Source organism: Hyperolius riggenbachi, chromosome 2, assembly GCF_040937935.1.
Source record: "Hyperolius riggenbachi isolate aHypRig1 chromosome 2, aHypRig1.pri, whole genome shotgun sequence".
Classification (NCBI taxonomy): Eukaryota; Metazoa; Chordata; class Amphibia; order Anura; family Hyperoliidae; genus Hyperolius; species Hyperolius riggenbachi.
Genome location: NC_090647.1, coordinates 203,935,129 through 203,957,520, shown reverse-complemented (window position 1 = coordinate 203,957,520; position 22,392 = coordinate 203,935,129). Strand labels below are relative to the sequence as shown.

The 22,392-nt window shown below is 39.8% G+C and overlaps 1 long non-coding RNA gene across 1 annotated transcript in view; it reads right to left on the bottom strand.

Moving 5' to 3' along the window:
* LOC137544207 (uncharacterized) overlaps positions 1-22,392 on the bottom strand; it is a 54,629-nt gene that overhangs the window by 21,139 nt on the left and 11,098 nt on the right. Inside the window, exon 2 of the long non-coding RNA XR_011025781.1 lies at positions 18,076-18,228. This is a non-coding gene — a long non-coding RNA (uncharacterized lncRNA). The remainder of the gene's footprint in view (positions 1-18,075; positions 18,229-22,392) is intronic.

Below are 22,392 nucleotides of genomic sequence, written 5' to 3'. Positions count from 1 at the left end.
TACATGAAGTAGCCCCCAGGGATCCTTATACAACAATATTGTGGCTATACGGAGATCCCTGGCTAAAGCATTGCAAGTTACACCAGTTTTCCAGGTGGTCATTATGCATTGTGTATTGACCACTTGGGAACTGCGGCATAAAATTCTCTGCTCTTTCTTTTGATACATGTAAATTTACATTACTGATAGGTTGATACATTATCTGTCATTTAACCATATTTAAAAGAAAAGTTTTTCAATTTTAAATTAAAAATACATTTTCTCAAAAACTGCAAGGTCTTTGAAAAAAAAGTCCCCATCTTCCCACTGTTCTCCTTAACATACCCTGCAAATTTGGTTATTCTAGAATATATGGGGGCTTTGCTACTAACCAATAAAGTCGGCGGCCAGTGACATGTCTTAAAAAAAAAAAAGAGAAAAAGAGCGCTTGTGTAAAATACATGTTTCAGTGACTATTATGCTACTGTCTGGGTTTTTGGACACTTTGTAAAAAAAAAGAAATTGTGGCTGCAGAGATGTCCTGAAGGTTTTATTATGATTACTAGTAAAAAAAGGTCCGCCTGTTAAAAAATGGGCACTCAGCTATGGCCCTAAACCCGGCAACGCGCATACCGATGCGTCCTGCTCACCCATCTCCCACCACTGTCCAAAGTATATGCACATAGGGAGATGTTGGTTGCTTGGCAGTTGGAAAAAGCTGTTATTTACCACAATGCAATGAGGTTCTCAGACAGCAAACTGCCAGATCTGGAAGCATGGACACACGCACACAGGGACAGGATGCAGAGACACAGGGGTTTTATTATATAGGCTTATTATTATTATTATTATTATTACTTAATATAGCACCAGCATCTTCTGTGGTGCTGTACAATAACATACTGGGTATACCAATACAAAATAAACAATACAACAGTTATTACAAGTAGTGATGAGCAGAAATTACGCCCATGTGTAATTACGCATCATAATACGCAATTACGCATCATAATCGTAATGTGTAATTTCGGGAGAACAGTGTAAGCAATTTCGCAGTTAAATGTTGCCATTCGTAATTATGCATGAATTGACGTGTACTTTATGCGTAAGTTTGTGCCGACTTTGGTGGTAAATAGCAAAGCCCCCATACATGCCATTGCTACCAAATTTGCTACATATGTTAAGAAGAATAGTGGGTACAAGTTACAAAAATAATTGTTCTAAAAGACTTTGTAGTTTTTGAGAAAATCGATTTAAAAAAAAAATGTTTTTGAAAGTGTCATTTTTCTAGGTTTAAAAACCATTTTTCTTTGCATTTTTAAAATCCATTTTCTCAAAAACTACAAGGTCTTTTTGAAACATAATTTTTTTTGACTTGTGCCCAATATTCTCTGTAGCATATGTAGCAATTTTGTTAGCAATAGCATGTATGGGTGCTTTGCTATTCACCACCAAATTCGGCACGAAATTACAAGTAAATTATGCGTAAATTCATGCGTAATTACGATTGATTAAACAAAGTCAATTGAATTATGAATTTGTAATTACGTGTATGCGTGTATGCGTAATTACGAAAATGTATGCGTAATTTTGCGTAATCGTAATTATCAAATTACGATCATCACTAATTACAAGACAATGGTGGATTATTACTAATGCAGTGAACAATCAACTACAGATTTTTAAACAGGGGTGGGAGGTATGCACACACATTACACAGCATTGTGTGCAAAAGGCCATACAGTCTAAAGGCTTAAGGTTCAAGAAAGTAGGTAAGGGGAAGCTGTGTATGAAATGGCAGAAATTGTGGTCAGTGGCTGAAGTGTCCTAGGTAGGAGAGTATGCTTACCTGAAGAGGTGAGTTTTTATATTGCACCTAAAAAGAGTAAGTGTGGGTGAGTGGCAGATGTGTTTAGGGAAAGTGATCCAGAGAAGGGGAGAGGATCAAGAAAAGTCTTGAAAGTGGGAGTGAGAAGAGGTGACTAGAGAGGAATACAGAAGAATATTGTTAGTAGAGCAGAGATTGCGTGTAGAATGGTATCTGGAAATAAGTTTATTTAGATAGGAAGCAGTAAAGTTTTGGAGGGCTTTGGAGGCGAGTGTAAGGATTTTAAATTGTATCCTTTATGTAACTGGCAGCCAGTGAGGGGAATGACAGAGTGGGGTAGGGCTGGAGAAGTGGGAGGAGAGGTGGATGAGACGTGCAGCAGACTTCATGATGATTATGTTATTTATTGTATTTATTATAAAGCCCAAAACATATTACGCAGCGCTGGGCATTAGTTTAGGTTAAAGACAATATTTAGAGTGACATACAGCAATATGACAATACAGGAAAACAAGAAAAACCAGGTCACTTAGCACAGTATGAGTACAAGGTAATGCTTAGTCAGTCACTGGATGGGAGCATGGAGATTAGGCAAGTTGAGCTCACTCAAATGCATAGCATGGGTGCACAGTAATGGAAAGTTGCAATACTCTAGTTGTGAAATAATCAGGGCATGCCCCAGAAGTTTGGTAGTGTCCTGTGTGAGAAAAGGGTGGTTGTGGGAGATGTTTTTTAGGTGGAGGCTGCAAGAGGTGGATAATTTGTCAATGTGTTGTTTGAATGAGAGACTTGAGTCCAGTATTACACCTAGGCAGCGAGCCTGGGGGACAGGCATTATTGAAGTGAATTCAACAGATATAGTGATGTCAGGCAGGGGCATTGCAATGTGAGGTGGGAAGATTACCATTTCAGTCTTGTCCATATTGAGTTTTAGAAAACGGGAGGACATAAAAGAGGCTATTGCATTGAGACAATCAGGGACTTGAGCTGTTAAAGTCGGGTGCTGAAATGTAGATTTGGGTATAAGTGTAAGTCACTTATACAGTGTACAGGTAATATTGGAAGCCAAAGGAACTAATGAGCAGACCAAGGCCATAAGTGTAGATAGAGAAAAATAGAGGTCTGAGTACTGAGCCTTGTGGGACAGCAGTGAGGGGTCGTGGAGAGGAGGTGATGCCGGAGTGGGCACACCTGACCCAAGAAGATAATAAGGTTGTTGCTTCATTGTGGACAGACCAAATTCGATCAGCTGGACACTCAGTCACTGTTGTTCTGCTATTCAGCTACCTCGGCCCGACCATATGGACTTGAAAACCACCATCGCCTGCACTCTTGCCACAGCCGTCACTACACAAACAGCTGTTTGCGGTGCATTACACAGTGAGTTTAGTCTGTCAGTGTGAAGCAGTACAATAATTACACTTCCTGATTGATGTATACACATGCAAGATGTTTCAAAGCACTTTAGGCCTCTACTTTAGCAATGCAATGTGATTTCTGCCCTTAAAGAGACTCCGTAACAAAAATTGCATCCTGTTTTTTATCATCCTACAAGTTTCAAAAGCTATTCTAATGTGTTCTGGCTTACTGCAGCACGTTCTACTATCACCATCTCTGTAATAAATCAACTTATCTCTCTCTTGTCAGACTTGTCAGCCTGTGTCTGGAAGGCTGCCAAGTTCTTCAGTGTTGTGGTTCTGTGATGCATCTCCCCCCTCCAGGCCCCTCTCTGCACACTGCCTGTGTATTATTTAGATTAGGGCAGCTTCTCTCTTCTCTCTTATCTTCTACAAGCTGGATAAATCCTCCTCTGAGCTGGCTGGGCTTTCACATACTGAGGAATTACATACAGGCAGAGCTGTCTGCACTCTGCAGGAAGAAACAGCCTGACACTTCAGTGGAAGATAGCTGCAGGGGGAAAGAAACACACAAATTATATCTTGAGATTCAAAAGGAAGGGTGTATACAGCCTGCTTGTGTATGGATGTATTTTCTATGTGTGGACATACTGTACATCAACCTACTTCCTGTTTTGGTGGCCATTTTGTTTGTTTATAAACAAACTTTTTAAAACTGTTTTTAACCACTTTTAATGCGGCGAGGAGCGGTGAAATTGTGACAGAGGGTAATAGGAGGTGTCCCCTAACGCACTGGTATGTTTACTTTTGTGCGATTTTAACAATACAGATTCTCTTTAAACCCTGCTGTGCGTCAAATCCGGATTTTTCCCTGGGACTTTGAGTGTATCCCACTCCACCATGCCCCCCTACAGGTGTTAGACCCCTTGAAACATCTTTTCCATCACTTTTGTGGCCACAATTAGTGTTTTAAGTTTTGAACGTTTGCTTGTCCATTGAAGTCTATGGCGGTTCCAAAAGTTTGCATGTTGTTCACAAACTTTTTTTACATGTTTGCGTAGAGACAACTCTTCTGAAGGGATGAGCACATGGATTTCACAGGATTCCTAAATCAGACTGTTGCATTGACATTTTGCAATTTCAAGTTGAAAGTAAGAGTATGGAGTTTTCTAAAAGAATTACACATTTATCTGATAATAATCTTCATTGTTTCTCATAGATTTTTTGCATTTATGTCCCTTGGGCGTGCTCAGCAGAAATGTATCATTCTAATTTTTGCATAAGTAGTGAACCTTGTCTACTGTGCATACTCAACAGATATGACTTTGAAAAGTTTAAGCAAACATGCAAAAATTCTAAGCAAAAATGTGAAAAAAGTAAAATTGGAACCTATGCATTAACTCAGAATCTGCAATATGCCAAATTTGTTTGGAATTTCATGCAAAATTTTGGAAATTTTGGTGGATTCAGAATTTGATGACTTACCATCCCTAGATCTCAACAGCAGGTGTCAGCAATACCAGAAAGCTATTACAGAAAAGCTGCATATATATACGCTGGTTTGATCTCGGTCATGGTGGTTGATAAATACCGCCTATTGAGAATCTTAAAAGAAACCAGCTTGTGTACAGCAACCACCTGACATCTGCTAAAGATCCTGCATGTCTTTGTGTGTTGGTGATGTATCTCTACAGTGTCACCTTTGCGCTGTCACCCAAGGGATCAAGTACTGATGCCTTCTGAGCAACAGAAATGCTTCACTGTGTACCAAACCAAGGACAGCTCTAGAGCAGCTGTTGCACCTAAGGAACATCTCTGTAAAACAGCTGGTTTAAATACTTGACTACTTGTACAAAAGAGTAAAATATATAAATCTGGTTGGTTGTTTGGTTGGTTGGTTAGTTTTAGTTGGCCTATATTAGTTTTATGTACCATAGTTTGCAGCGTTGCAGTTTGCAGTTTTGCAGTGAGATTTTTGCTGGTAGAATTGACACTAATAGGTATTTCCAAGCAGAGTGGTAAAGTTTCAATCAATATACAGTGCAAACATTATTTAAAAATAATTGCTAATGAGTTATAACAACACACAGAAATGTACTAAAATTGAGTATTATATAACATACATTTTTATAAGTTTTTATTGGTAAATGTAGAATGCATTTTGTATTTCTTGGTGTGGAAGTACTTGTCCTCTAAACTCACGTGAATATCTTCTTACTTCAAGGACAGAATGGCCCTTTAAAGGTCGTTGTAATTATGGCTTCATTACTTACTGACTTTCTGCATACCGTAGTTACTAATTTGTTTATTATAATATACTAACTGTATGGCTCATTCCGTTATATGTCTTTAGCCATGTGAAGCATTACATTTGTTATCTAAATTGGAAAATATTATCATATGTATCAATTATATTTCATTCAAAAAAGAAAATATAAGCAGTCACATTTCATTCCCCAGTTTAGTGACAATTGCTTAATGGAAGTTTATTTAAATTTCTACATCACTGAAATGCTGTAATTGAATATAAGCTTTTTAAAGTTAAGCTTAGCCCAAGCACATAAAAATGATCAGTTGAGTTTATCTTGCGTTAGGAGAAAAGCTTTAACTTGGCTCTAAGCCTACAAAGGCATTCCAGATACTTGTGATTAATATAAAGAGATTGTCGAGTTTGCATAGTAAAAAAGCCTCTTTTGCTTAAGCAAAATTTTAAATAATGTGCAGTTAATGACCATAGATTTGTCTGTTAATTTAAGCATCCTTAAATCACTAAAGCATATATTTATTCTTACAGTATACTGGAAATAATTCTACTAGTTAACTACAAGATTTGTGTATTCAGATTTGCAATTCATGCAATGTAATGTTCAATTCTAGGAAAACATACTGTAGTTTGATTTTGGATAGTGAGGAAAGGATTTTGTGACTCTATTGCTGTTTGAGTTTCCATAAATGTAGATCTCCCTAACAACACCAAAATATACAGAGAGAAGAGATTATCTTCTACCACTTTGGTATTGCTGTCCCTTATTTTCTCTCTCAAGAACCACCAGGATTTTTATTAAAGCCACAAAAGTCTGTGTTGGCTCCAAGGATGGAAAGCGATGGAAAATCTCTGCAGTGGAGAAACATATGCAGCAGCAGACAAATACAGGTTCTAGCCACTACACAAAGCAATTTAATGTCCTGAATTAGAGTTTTAATTCTCCAAAGGAGGATCAATGATAAATATAATTTTCAATGTAGTCGTTTTGAGCCTATGGTTATGGAGAGTTTTAGCTATGCTTCATCACGTTACCCCTCCACCAACAAGAATGCACTTTTCTGCAACTTTTCCATGTATTTCCATGTCTGTACCTCTATAGTAGCAACTCTGTAGTAGCTACTTAAGCTCTTTTTTAACCATTTCAGGACCCGTTGTCTCTTACTCCTTAAGGATTTGAGATTTTATTTCCACAAAACAAGCAGTTATCACTGTGATTGGCGTTCACATGCGAATGTAGAAGTTGAAATCTACTCCCTGGCAGGGATAAGTGGACATTAACAGGGAGTAGATTTCAACTTGCCCAGTCTTGAAGCAGTTAAAAATGCATTCAATTTCAAAAGACCTTTTCTACTTGGTGTTGCCCTATTTTAGCTATTAGTATAAATGTATGCTTAAATGATGTGATTGATAAATAACAGAGTAAAGTAAATTATCTACATTACCAAGTTTCTTCATCAAGCATGTCTGTTTGGTGTATTTCATAGTCCATAACCACAGATTCTTGTGACACCATATAGGTTTGTGTATTGCTTCCCAAACATGGATCCCAGTCCCAACTACCAGTACTATGGCCAGACATAATACAGTTCAATTGTGAGCAGGCTAGACCAGGGCTAAATACTGGCATGAAAGCTTAAAGAGAAACTCCGACCAAGAATTGAACTTTATCCCAATCAGTAGCTGATACCCACTTTTACATGAAAAATATAATGATTTTCACAAACAGACCATCAGGGGGCGCTGTATGACTGATTTTGTGCTGAAACCCCTCCCACAAGAGGCTCTGGTACCGTACGGTACTCTGGGCAAACTGCCACAATGTAACAATGACACACACAGGAAATGGCTGTTTATAGCTGTCTGTTAAAGCCAGAACAGCTACATAATCTGCCCACAGTAACAATGTCACCATGTAATACATGTCAGAATGTGAATCTGGGAGAGGAAAGATTTTACAATGAGCAAACTCTGACTAAATCATGTATACATAATTATTGTAAAAATTAAGCACCTTTTTATATTAAATTATTTTCACTGGAGTTCCTCTTTAAGGTAAAGCAGGTATTAAAGTGAACTGAGCACCTATAATTATGTTTTAAATGACCCTCCCCATAAGGGAGGTCCATAACAGAGTGCCTTTGGTGTCAGTGGCATTACTCACCTACATGGGGGATGGCTTATCTGTATGGTGGTGTGCAATGTCCTGCACACAGTGTTACATGAGATGTAGTCCATGGATGTGAGTAATGTACTCGAGCATGCGCCCATCGATGCCATGAAAAATAAAATGTGGCACTGTGCTGAGGAGATGGTGACCATCTTACAGACATAAGGCATACAGAGTATCCCCCCATAGGTAAGTAGTCCCTCTTACCCCAACCTCCACCCTCCCAATGGCTCACTATTACAAACCCCATGTTTGGGGAGATTCATTTAAAGAAACACATTTAATTAGAGGTGCTATAAAGGGAACCCAAGGTAAGAGGAATATGTAGGCTGCCATATTTATTTTCTTTTGAACAATACCCATTGCCGGGCTTTCATACTGAGATTTCTAGCATCAGTAGTGTCTGAATCACACACCTGAAACAAGCAAGCAGCTAATCCAGTTAGACCTCCATAAGAAACATCTGAACTACATGCTTGTTCAGGGTCTATGGATTAAAGTATTGGAAGCAGAAGATCAGCAGGACAGCCAGGCAAACTGCATTGTTTGAAAGGAAATAAATATGACAGTCTCCATATCCCATCCCATTCACCTCAGGTACCCTAAATAAATAAATAAATAGTTTTACCTCCAATGGTTATTTGGAGTGTTCGTATTTTGCATATGTCCAATTACAAGATTTTTTTTTTCATAAATATGTACATAAAAAATGTTAGAATAAGGTTTGCCAGCTAATTTATGGGCTTTTTTTATACAGAAGGGATATTCATTGTAGTGTTGTAATTACTTTTGCAACCTTTAAGAAAAGAATAAAGAATAAGAAAAATAATTAAAACACATGTCGTCATTAATAGATAATTTTTCTATGTAAACAACTGTATTCATTAACCATTAACCACATAAGGAAAAACAAATGTATTATTCCTTCCTCTTTGTAATCTGTCATGGACCAATTAATATCGGCCTTTTGGTTTATATGACATCTGATCTAAATAAACTCACTAGGTTTGCAAAGGAGAAATGTCTGTTTTAAAATTCTATTTGTGTCTTGCTTATGCATTAGAATTCTGAAATGTAATTTTTAGATTTTAATTAAGATCCTGTAAAACCTCACAATAATTTCCATTTAGAGATGTGTTTAGAGATATTGTGCTGCACTGTAAAAAGAAAAGAACAGGCCATGACTTGACATGCAAATTTAGCATCATTACATAAGACTGTCTAAAGAAAAATTCTGAATATATAATTGCTTGCAAAAAAAAAAAAAAAGAAAAGAAATTCTGTGTTTTCCCACAGATCCTACAATTAGAATGTTCCCTCCATATTTATTGATTTTGTTAACATTTTCCACAAAGTGAAATCAGGTTTTTGGGGTTTTTTTATTTGATTTCGCAACCATTTTTCATAGAATATGAATAATAGCACACAAACTTTTCTTTTTTCTTTCACTCATGGCTAGTGGTTGGCTGAAGCCATTTATTGTCAATCAATGGAGTTTATTCTTTCAGATTACCCTGATCCAAAGTTTGCATACCCTTGTAATTTGGCCTGATAACATGCACACAACTTGACACAAATGGGTTTTAACCACTTCACCACTGAGGGTTTTTACCCCTTGAACACCAGAGCAATTTTCACCTTTCAGTGCTCCTTCCATTCATTCGTCTATAACTTTATTATTACTTATCGCAATGAAATGAACTATATCTTGTTTTTTTCGACACCAATTAGGCTTTCTTTAGGTGGGACATTATGCCAAGAATTATTTTATTCTAAATGTTTTTTAATGGGAAAATAGGAAAAAATGTGGGAAACAATTATTATTTTTCAGTTTTCGGCCATTATAGTTTTTAAATTATGCATGCTACTGTAACTAAAACCCATTAAATGTATTTGCCCATTTGTCCCGGTTATAAAACCGTTTAAATTATGCCCCTATCACAATGTTTGGCGCCAATATTTTATTTGGAAATAAAGGTGCATTTTTTTCAGTTTTGCATCCATCCCTAATTACAAGCGCGTAGTTTATAAAGTAACAGTGTTATACCCTCTTGACATAAATATTTAAAAAGTTCAGTCCCTAAGGTAACTATTTATGTTTTTTTTTGTAATTTTTTTTTTTAATTACAAAAAAAAAAAAAAAAATTGGGAAGTGTGGGAGGTAATGAGTTAATTTATTGTGTTAAAACTAATGTATTTGTATACATAAAATGCTTTAGGGTGTAGTTTTACTATTTGGCCACAAGATGGCCACGGTGAGTTTGTGTTCATGCGACCTGTAAGCGTCCGGAAGGACGTTTACAGGAAGCACTATGAGGCTGGGAAAATCACAATGATCGCGCTGTTTCTCATAGAGCACGGTGGCGTAGTGGTTAGCTCTCTCGCCTTGCAGCGCTGGGTCCCTGGTTCGAATCCCAGCCAGGGCACTATCTGCAAAGAGTTTGTATGTTCTCTCCGTGTCTGCGTGGGTTTCCTCCGGGCACTCCGGTTTCCTCCCACATTCCAAAAACATACGGATAAGTTAATTGGCTCCCCCTAAAAATTGGCCCTACACTACAGTACTTACACTACATAATATACACATATGGCAATGGTAGGGATTAGATTGTGAGCTCCTTTGAGGGACAGTTAGTGACAAGATATATATATACACTGTACAGCGCTGCATAATATGTCGGCGCTATATAAATACTTAATAATAATAATAATAATAATAATAGAAGCAGCAGAACATTGCAGGGGCTTAGATCAACAAGCAGGAATGGATTTTCCTGTTCATTGATCTCCGGGCGAGCGGGCAGCGGCGTGCACGAGCAGCAGGAGCGTGCACACAAGTGGCGGGAGCCCGGACAGCAGCGGTAGCGCGGGAGGTACGGATTTCTCCGTCCCTTGGTTTTATAAGGGTGGAAAAAGGTACGGAGAAATCCGTACCGCGGGGGATAAAGTGGTTAATGTTTGTAACCCTCTAGAAGAGAGCATTGTAATGGGGGAGTGTAATGTACATGTGTAATTAGAAATTAGCATGTTAAGTGAACTGTGCCTTTAAAAAGGGGTATTGTGAAGTAGGAATGTAATTTGCCTTTATTCTGTGAAATTGACATACTGTGTGCACTGCACCTTTAACAGCAGTATTGTGGAATCAAAACAGCGCACAGAGAGAGACCAGGCGCTCAGATAGTCGCATAGACTGGTTGCTAAGGTGACCGCATCAACAGAGAGGGGAATGTAATAATAATATTAATAATAATAATGGAAGCTCTGCACTAGCAGAGCGAGGCAGAGGGGGCGTGGCAGAAGCTGAGGGAACTGGTTGATACCAGTTCTTCTCACAGATTTCAGTCAGTCAGGAGGCAGCGATGAGAGGGGAAGGAGGCTGGAGAGAGAGCGTCTGCAGTAGTCACCCCATGAGGCAAAGTGGGGACCCGGCGGCAACCTAAAGACCACCAGTAGAGAGAGGAGGGCAGCAGTGACAGAGCCAGGCAGTGATCGGAGGTCAAGTGAAGTGATAGCAGGCAAGATCCCAGCTAGCGTGGAAGGAGAGAAACCCTGTTAGGCCAGATGAGTATAGACCTTGCGCCAGCTTCAAGCTACAGTGTGTGTTCAGAAAAGGGCCAGCGTTCAGTGGAGGTTTTATGAGTATAGAGACAGTTAAACCAAGTTACTGAAGGGCATATTCTGATGATAGTGGTGTGACTAAAATCTGCCTGTCTGATAAATCCTTAAAGAGACAGTAACATTGTAATGATAATCAGTTTATTGATGCAAGATAGTGCTGCCCTGCCAAGGGAATAAAAAACTGCAACCAAGTATATTAAGTGTGAGTGCCTTTCTGTCATCAGAATAGAGGCTGTGATCAGCCTCTATTAAGCCCCCTCAGAACTAATACAGCTCAGCCGTTCATAGTAATCCTGACTCAAAGACATTGTTCCTGTCAATCTGCTCAGTTCATAGTTCATCAGTTCATCGGTTGATGTGTTCTGCAGTGTTTACTAAAAGCCAGATTTGAAAAGTCAACCAAAGTGTGGTTTTGTGTTTCCTAAGTGCAAGGCCTAAAAAAGAGAAAGAGAACAGAGCCATGGAGATAAAGAGAACCTGTCAGTGAGAGATAACTAAATTTGGTAACCTGTCAGCATTAAAGAAGAGGAGTGGAGGAGGAGTTTCACTGCATCTTATGTTACTAAAGTGAACTACAGTGTAAAGCGGAGTGACATCTGACAGAGATGAAGAGTCAACAAAGTTGAAGTTACAAGTTTTGCAACATTACAAAATTAGAGCTTATTCAGCGTAAAGTTCAAATAGCATAAGAAAAAAGTTATATTGAAGGAGTGAGACATTGATGGTATAGCTGTGTGCATTGGTCAATTTTGTGGTTTTGTTTCTCTAACCAATTTTTGATTGTTTGATTCTTTTTTTCTTTTGTTTATTATTTTGGTAAGCCCTATCCAAACAAGTGGTGTTAAAGAGTATAGTGAGTTGAGAAATACAGTATAAAGAGCAAAAGTCTGAGAGATCTTCTGAGTAAAGTGAACATTCATTTTGATGCCAAATTGCCAACCAACGAACTGTAGAAATTGCTCAAACCCCAAACCCCTATACCTCAGTGAATGGTACTGTGATAAAAGGTGTTGTACTGTAAAGTGGTTGATAATTGTACAAGAAGACCTGTTGTAGCTCAAAATTCATCTAAATGTTTATGTGTAACTTAACCTTTTTATTCCACAGCTTTTACCAGTGCACTGGCTGTGAAGAGGAGAAGATTGTATTATTTTTACCTGTGATGTGCAATGGAAGTGTATATCTGTGTTGAGAGTTGCTGGTTGAGAAAAGTTACTAGTTGACCACTGTTAGGTCACAAATAAATCCTTGATAATAGCATCTGAGTCAGTGTCTGGTGGATTCCTCTCAGTCAGGGCCAAGTGCTAAAGGATAAATCGGGTTACATGTCTATTAAAGTTAACCATCTTTACATGTGATCTATATGCTTGTAATTAGTGGGTATGTATAAAAGGTCATCGAGTTTCTGGACTCCTGACTGGCCCTTGCATCTTTCATCCAGTGCTGCCCGGATGTTTTTTGGGATTCTAAAGGTGGCCACTAACGGTCCAATTTCTAGCAAAAAATCGTTCGAGCGATCAGAAATTCTAATCAGATTGGTTGTAAATAATCTCTGTTGATTGGCACAATTGATTACAAACGATTATTAAAATAGTAGTCCGAATGGATTTTTGTCAAATAAAAATTTGGATTTTCTTGTTGGTTGTGATAGATAGGAAGCAAAGATTGGTTCGTTGATGGTGTACTGAACGATTTTTCTTCTGATCAGAATTTTCTGATCGCTCGAACTATTTTTCACTACAAATTGGATCGTAAATCGAAACGAAAAATCGATTATCGACAGATCCGATTATCTGTGTGTGGCCAGTATTTAATGTTTTTACAAGAAAGTCCAAGTCAAAAGGGTTGTTACACTATTAAGTGTACTAACAAATGCATTATTATTATTGTATTATTATTTAGTATTAATTCCGCAGTTGATATCAGAGTATTTCATCTTGTCACTAACTGTCCCTCAGAGTAGCTCACAATCTAATTCCTACTATAGTAATATGTCCATTATAATCTAAGGCCAAGTTTTGGGGGAATCCTAATTAACTTATCTGTATGGTTTTGGGATGTGGGAGGAATCACAGTGCCCAGAGAAAACCCACGCAGACACGGGGAGAACATATAAACTCCATGCAGATAGGGTGCTGACTGGGTTTTAAACCAGTAGCAAAGAAAAGAGTCTCATATTTTATTATTGCATCATACTGTTACAGTTGCAGTTTTAAAACCACACTCTGTCTTTTAGGTGATAAAACAAAGCAGAAATAATGACCCTTTGGACTTTCCTGCAGTAAAACCTTATCTCAAGCTGTCTCTTACTGTTCCTTGGCTGTTTAAGTGCTTCAGAAAACAGTACTGTATTCGACCCAAGTTGGTTGAATAGCTCAGAGAAGCTTTTTTGCATAGATACCAACTGAAGTTTTTTTAACTCTTCCTGTACTGTAAAACAATAAGAAACTCATTACTTTTTGCCACTAATGTCCTATTTCTCAGCTGTACTGCACATACAATTCCTTATCTCATACATTTATTTTTGCTTCAGAATTGCTTTTTACTAGAAGGCTAATTATAGACATCAGAATTCCCTTAATTTAATCTTGCTGGGTGCTGCAATGACTGTATAAGAGTCCAACGTACATGAACCTACATGGAGAATGTCACAATGCTACTCACATCACCTACAGATGTTCCATCCTGAGGTAAACCAGCTGCAGGACAGAGGCGCACTGAACATCCAAATGCATCACAGAGCATGATTTATTTATTTTTTAATTGTATTTCAATTAAAATGTACACACAAATTCTGAATCTTCAATAAGGACAACGCAGTTAACAGCAGTACCCCCATAGGCTGATGCCAGAAAGGAAAGCTATAAGGTGTACAGGAGGACAAGGTTTCAACCCCAAATGCTGCAACTTGACATACTCTTCCCTCCCTTAAGTGATTGTATAGCTCTACAAACCTATCCCTTGTAGGCCTCATTTTCATGCTTACATAACTGAATCTACAGGGGCACTGGATAACATACACAACCAACTGGGATCTATCATATACTTTCTCTCAAAACTTTTAAACCCCTTAAAGCTATTGTGATCAGTATTTTAAAAGAAAAAATCCAGCTACTTACCTAAGGAGAGGGAAGTCTCTGTGTCCTAATGAGCCTTCCTTCTCCTCTTTTGGTTCCCTTGTTGCAGCGGCAACTCCTCCGTTCAAATCCCACGCCGGCTCCATACTGCGCACATGTGAGTGCATGAGAGAGGGTGCTCGTGCGTGCGCAGTGCAGAACGACCCTTCTTTGGGTGCACTCGGGCTAGACTTCCAAAACCTCCCTCCGGTGGTGGAGAAAGCAGCATTTGACCAAATTGGTCAAATGCTGCTACGGGGGAGCCAGTGCTGTAATGGGCACCAAGAGAGGAGAGGGAAGGCTCATTAGAAACCAGAGCTTTCCCTCTCCTTAGGTATGTATCTGGCTTTTTTTTGATTAACGGTTTCAATTCACTTTAATCAGATTGAGAGATGTACATTGGTTGAAAGACTATTTGAATAGCGGCATGTCATACCTCTTTTCCACCTCAAGATGGAGATAGAAAAAGTATGTGAGTCAGGAAGTCTGTGACTCAGACATGCATTCCACAGGCAGGACATGGAAGTAAGCTGGAGGCTTGAGCATTCACCTTTCTAGGGATTGAGTCATCATTGCTGCTATGCCCACTGGCACGAGTGTTGGAAGGAGGCATGACTGCCATTATTCAGGCGCTAAACAGTGGATTGTTGCCGGCCCATTGTAGGTATTTAGGTGTGGTGGTAGGTGGAGCTATTTAGTAAATATGTAGGGCATTGTAGGTGTGGGAGTCTTATGCTGGTCTTGAAAAGCCCTAATTGGGCAAATTTCTAGCTTTCCTTTCTGGCATCAGCTCATGGGGTTCTGCTGTTAACTTATTGTGGAATTTGTGTGTACATTTTAATTAAAGTCAAATAAATAAAAAAATGTTTTATGCTGCTCATGCGCCTGGACCTCTTTTGGAAATAACTGGATTTAAACCAGACTTAAAGAGACTCTGAAGCGAGAATAAATCTCGCTTCAGAGCTCATAGTTAGCAGCGGCATGCGTGCCCCTGCTAAACCACTGCTATCGCGGCGCTAAACAGGGGTCCCTTCACCTCCAAACCCACCCCCGCAAGACGTGGTCGCAAAGTTGGTCATGAAATAACTCTTCCTGGAGGCAGGGCTAACTGCTGCAGCCCTGCCTCTAGTCTCGTCTATCAGCCGCACATCGCCGCCTCTCCCCCGCCCCTCTCAGTGAAGGAAGACTGAGAGGGGCGGGGGAGAGGCGGAGATACGCGCTGACAGATGAGCGTGGGGCAGGGCTGCGGCGGTTAGCCCTGCCCCAATGATAAAGCGCTCCCCGGCTGCACGGAGGGGATTTGGGGGTGAAGGGACCCCCGTTAAGCCGCGGGATAGCAGCGTTTTAGCAGGGGCACACATGCCCCTGCTATCTATGAGGTCTGAAGCGAGATTTATTCTCGCTTCAGACTCTCTTTAAGGTACTAACTCTTTGATGAGACATTTATACCATACTATTAGACTTTTATTTCCACTGTTGATAAAAATTGTCTTTTGCTTTATTCCTATACATGTTAAAATGTGCCTAAAGCAAGTGACAGTAATAACTAGTGTTGGGCGAACAGTGTTCGCCACTGTTCGGGTTCTGCAGACCATCACCCTGTTCGGGTGATGTTCGAGTTCGGCTGAACACCTGGTGGTGTTCGGCCAAACTGTTCGGGGTTCGCCCGAACTGCTGAATGGCCAGCCGAACAGGGCCGAACAGGGCCCCTGTTCGGCCGAACATGGCCCTGTTCGGCCGAATACTGCCCCCCTATGGGGTCGCAGGCATAAGGGGGGAGCATGCCCCGATCGCGGGGGGGGGTCGGAAATTCCCCCCACCCCCTTCGCTAGCGCTCCCCCCTCTGCCCGCTTCCCCATACAAAAGTTTAAGGAAGTAAAACAGTACCGGTGGTAGTGGGTGGCTGGCAGTGGGCGGCACTGTGAAGTGAGTGACTGAGGAGGAGGAGTCTGGAGAGTGACGCGTTGAGGGAGGCCGGGCAGCGGGCGGTTCAGCAGTAGTACGGTACTACTGCTGAACCGCCCGCTGCCCGGCCTCCCTCAATGCGTCACTCTCCGGACTCCTCCTCCTCAGTCACTCACTTCACAGTGCCGCCCACTGCCAGCCACCCACTACCACCAGTACTGTTTTACTTCCTTAAACTTTTGTATGGGGAAGCGGGCAGAGGGGGAGCGCTAGCAGAGGGGGTGGGGGGAATTTCCGACCCCCTCCCCGCGATCGGGGCATGCTCCCCCCTTATGCCTGCGACCCCATAGGGCCCCCAAAAGCGGGATGTTCGGGGAGTTCGGGGTTCGGCCCGAACATGCCGAACATCGCGGCCATGTTCGGCGAACTTTCCCGAACCCGAACATCCAGGTGTTCGCCCAACACTAGTAATAACAAGCATAAAGATGTTTCTTTTTTTTACCCCACAGATCTAAATGTACAATCATGCATTTGGAAAGATAGTATCAGCATTCAGTTTCTATGTTTTAAGCTAAACTTCCATATAAAAAAAGATACATGTGTAAATTAAGGAAGGAAGGACTGAAGTGAGTTACACAAAAATGTTTTAAAATGTTACTATATTTATCTTCAAAATCTCCTATAACTGACTTATTCATGTAATGACTTCCTTATCCACAGCATAGTGAACAATTCCCTAAACAAACTTACTGGGATTATGGGTATGAAATCAGAAATGTACAAGATCGTGCTTGGTTTTCTGGTTTATGCAGCCATTCAGGCAGCAAAAAGCTCCTGTTCTATTTAATAAGCCAACAGATACACGTACTGATTGTTAAGTGTTGTCAGGTCAACAGCTAGATCTGTATTAGTTAAATTATAACCACTTGTTAAAGTGGCGACTGCTGGTATATCTGGGCATTTTTACAGAAGCTTGTAATGCATATGGCTCTACAAATAACCCACAACACCCCCTCTTGAGACTTAAAGCTCAGAGTATTCTGTGATCTCAGACACAAAAAATGCTTTGCAGCCTGATGGTCTGTGTCTTCTACTTGCACTTCTCTTATGTTCCTAATGTTAAAATATGAATTAAAGGAAGTCTTTAAATCTTTGTCAGATGAGTGCACTCTTGATTGTGTTCCCTTGGGTAATAAGCCAATATAGCAAAATAAACAGGTAGAAGAATACATTACAATGAAGTGGCAGGATTGCCAGCAACTGAACTTAGCCGAGGAGCAGAATTCGAGAGTTATGCACAGTACATGGGGAAATGAAAAGAAACAATGCTTACAGAAGGTCAGTGAGTCTAAGCATGTCTGAGAATAAAAATGATGGCAATAGGAAAGAATATCAAGACTAGTTTTCTGCTTATTACAGTGCATATATTAAAGCATAAAATAAGACATTATCAGTGTTTGCTGTAAGCAATTACATCATTAGTCAGGAAAAAAATGCAGGGGGGCTTGTAATTGGCAATCACACTAATGATTAGGCACTATAGCAGTAAAAAACCAACTTGGTCTCCAGAGGTTTTATAAAAAGATACCATGAATCTAGTGAGGGAAAGACAACCAAAAACTTCCATGTTTAAAGGGATTCTTTCATGAATAATACCTAAGGAAAAAGTTAACAAAGCTCACCCATAGCATCTTTTACTCCCCAACTACTAAGCTACATACTGAAGAAGTCATGATACTGGCAACTTCATGGACCAGGACATAGTATTAATCACAGGCTTCTATAACATGACTTTTTTTTTACAGTTAGAGTAAGAAAACAAAATATTCTTAGAGCCATACAATTGATCTTCTACTTCAGCTGCTTCCGAGAAGAGGTTAGAGTAGTTAATGCAGGATCTACCAAACAAGTCACTCGAGTGTAGAACAGCTGATATCAGAATACCTGCCATTTTGTGACTTTGCGACTTTCTCTGTTGTCCTTTATAACAAAGTCTAAAAAAAAAAAAAAAGATATTTTTGAGAAGTGTTACCATCAAGGAGTAAACGTTGTGCTAGAAAATAATATTTTATAGGAAATTCTAATCAAAGGATTCAACTTAATGTTTTAATCATTTTTATTTGCTTCAACAACAATAGAAAGAGCATAACAATAAAAAAATCATAAAAGAGAAAACACGATTGTGTCAAAGAAACCTAAATATAAAGTGAGTGGTGAACACATTGAAAATAATTGGCACAACACACACACACACACACACACACACACACACACACACACACACACACACACACACACACACACACACACACACACACACACACACACACACACACACACACACACACACACACACACACACACACACACACACACACACACACACACACACACACACACACACACACACACACACACACACACACACACACACACACACACACACACATATATATATATACTAATCCATTTTGAAAGTAAGATTATCATAATCTGTCTGTGATTGCTTACAAGTGTTAGTTTAGAGGATTCTTTATGGGGCAGTGTATAGATCAACACATGATTTATATAGAATTATTGACTGAGGGAATGTGGGAAGAGAATAAAAAGGGGAGAAATAAAAAAGGTGGAAGAGCAATGAACATAAAAAAAGGGATTACGACTTTGGATTTGTCAAGTCTTGGTTACTGCATGTGTTTCTCATCCATCCATTACCTTCATCTTTCTCTAATGCTCATCCATATAATCTCACCTCATAGTCCAGCGGATTGACCTACAATGGGGTGTAAGGCCAGACACCACACTGTTCATTTGTGTCTCATTCTTTAGTACTGGTTTTCTCAACTATGAAAAGTACCAATGGGCTTCAAGGAGGTTAACCCATGACCCCAGGGCAGGCTGTATGTGAAATTGTCTTCTGATAAAATAAGAGATTACCAACCCCTTCTAATAATTATTTCAGCTTACATACAGCCAGGATGGGTTGGAACATCTGTCTTAGTTTAATTTATATCTGTATTGGGACAAGAAATTGTAATACGTTCCACACACACAAGGACGTGAATGTATTAACGCAAGGCAGAAACAGCAGTAAACATCTGACAGGCACTTCATTCTCTGCAATGCTAAACAAAAAACATAGCTAGAACAAAATGTAAGTGGGGTGTATATATGTAAAGACTGGCAGATATCTTGCCTTCTTTTCAGTGCCTATGTCTCAATCTTCTATACCACAGTCTTCACCCTATGTTGCCCATACCTTCTTAGCGTAAGAAAATTAAGGCTATTATATTAAGGCCATTCCTGAGGGACATTCGGGAACTCGAGCACAGGGCACAGAAAGCATGAGTTCTGCTCTGGCTGCGGGGGACACACGGAACTTGGGCACGGAAGAAGTCACAAATTCCGGTCTGGCTTGGGGGGGGTTACAAATCGAACACAGGCAACACATTGTACCTGCAGCACACAGAAAATGAGGGGGTTAGAAATATGTACCTTAGAAGTACGACATATGCTTTCAAAAGTCCGAACATCTTGCCTGGTCTTTTGGCGTTGAAGTATTACAGGAGTGTTATTTTAACAAATGAAAGATGTAATGGTCAACTACATGCAGGTATGTATGCATTGATAAAAACAGTGTCCTACTCCATTCCACTATGCTTTCAAAAGTCCGAACATCTTGCCTGGTCTTTTGGCATTGAAGTATGACATGAGTGTTATTTTAACAAATGAAAGATGTAATGGTCAACTACATGCAGGTATGTATGCATTGATAAAAACAGTGTCCTACTCCATTCCACTATGCTTTCAAAAGTCTGAACATCTTGCCTGGTCTTTTGGCATTGAAGTATGACATGAGTGTTATTTTAACAAATGAAAGATGTAATGGTCAACTACATGCAGGTATGTATGCTTTGATAAAAACAGCGTCCTACTCCATTCCACTTTTTGATGTGTGTGGGGCACTTTAGTTGTCAGTAAACTAGTTTGTTTTCTTCCATTTAGTAGTCTAAATCCTCTTTTATTTCTGACTGGTTCCCTTATCATTTCCTGCCCCTACCCCTCACATTGTTTCCTATTGGCTTGGTAGTAGAACTAAGTAACCTATCCACACAGTTCCAATATGGGAATTATCCCTACCCCTTGTTTTCTCCATAAATGAGGAGTAGGATGCATAGATCTTTACCAGACCCTAGTTTTCCATGTTATGCTTACAGCATGACAGAACTAGTGATGATTGTAATCTGCTAATTACAATTTCACAAAATGTTGCATACTTTTTAAAAGTGCTGCCTTCAGTGGCATAGCAATAGGGGGTGCAGAGGTAGCGACCACATCGGGGCCCTTGGGCAAGAGGGGCCCTGTGGAGCCCACCCTCATCCACTTCTTTATTAGTCCTGTGCTGATAATATTCACTTCTGTAGATGCTTTGAATAATAGTAATCATTAACAAACTGTTCCCCATCCCCTTCTTGCACCTCTAACACTGTGGTTGTCCTTGATTGGTTTTGGCGAACCATATCAATTGTTATGTATAGCATGCTTGGGGGGCCCCAATGCAAAATTTGCACTGGGAGTCTGGGACCCATAGCTCCTTAGCTACGCCACTGACTGCCCTACATTATTACAATTTGGATATGCAATTGATTTCACGTAATTCATTCATAATTTCACATAATTAGGCAACATTTTATTTCCTTTTGTGCCGATTTTAGCGGTTAATAATAGGAGAAGAGTGAGAACAAGTCAAAAAAGACCATGGAGTTTTTGAGATAATCAATTTTGAAAATGCAAAGGAAAAATGTTTTTAAATTCAGAGAAATGTCAGTTTAAAAATATTTTTCCCTAGCAATTTTGGTAACAACAGCATGAATGGGGGCATTGCTATTAGCCACTAAAATAGGCATTAAATTGTGCAAACATTTCATGATATTACAAGATTATGGTTACTAATTATGTTTACATATGAAATTGCTTACTATTTTCTCGAAACTTTGCATTACGATTTTTCATGGTAATTGTAAATTACGTTGCGAAATTATGATTGTGCAAAATTCATGCTCATGACTAGACAGAACACCTTTATGTTTCCCTCTCTCTCTCCCTTCCATTTTAGTCAGCTTTTTTTGTTCCATTAGACTGACAACACACACCTTGTGAGTCACTAACAGATGGAGGACACTGGCCTGTGGCAGATTTGTTTATACCATTGCTATGGCAATGCCAGCCATGGTCTAATGACATTGTAGGAAAGATGAACACTGCTCACAACCCCACCAGAGCAACCAGGAGCAGCATCACAAGCAGCCAAGCCCCATGAACACCGTAGGAAAAAGGAAAAATCTGCTGCACCACCATACTAAAAGTCCGATTTTTATTGAAAAATAGAAAAGCTGGACATGCACAATAGCTCACGCGTACCGGAGGCTCACAATCGCTCCTTAGTCATAGCTAAAACATATCCTACAATGACCATAATTTATACATATGTAACCTGGCCATAGTGGGCGTGGTTAGTAACATAGTAAGCAGATACAGATAGAAAACATTTTCTTAAAGGTATATTACATGTGTATCAAAAAGTACATAAAAATATATAAAACAGTGCTCAATTAAGAACATAGACATCCCCTCTGACATTCCGTATAAGCAGATAATATCAAGGTGCAACACATAATCAATAAAAAGGTCCAATGAAGGTTTGGTCAAAAAGGGGTGTGGGAGGGTCGGTAGGAGTCACCTGTTGGTGCATATCTACGACACTTCCAGCCCTCCCCTTTTTATTTTTAGACCCAGCATGTGAGAAAGTGACTGTGCAAAATGCAATACAGCTGTTGTGCTGGTCTACATCACACCCTGGCACCCACACCTTGCCAGCTTCCCATGCATTTTACCATGGAATGTTGATCTGTTTTTGCTGTTGCTTTGAATAAACACATTTGGACAGTGCACCTACCTACCTATACCTACGTGCACGCATTGTTAATACCACCAGTCATTGCACCTGTTCAGGGTACCTGTGTGTGTGTGTGACAGGCAGCTGCACATTTGTAATCCCAATCACTGCACCTGTTCACTGTTCAGTGAACCTACCTACCTACGTGAGCGCACGCAGTTTTATGTACCACCACCAGTCACTGCACCTGTTCACGGTACCT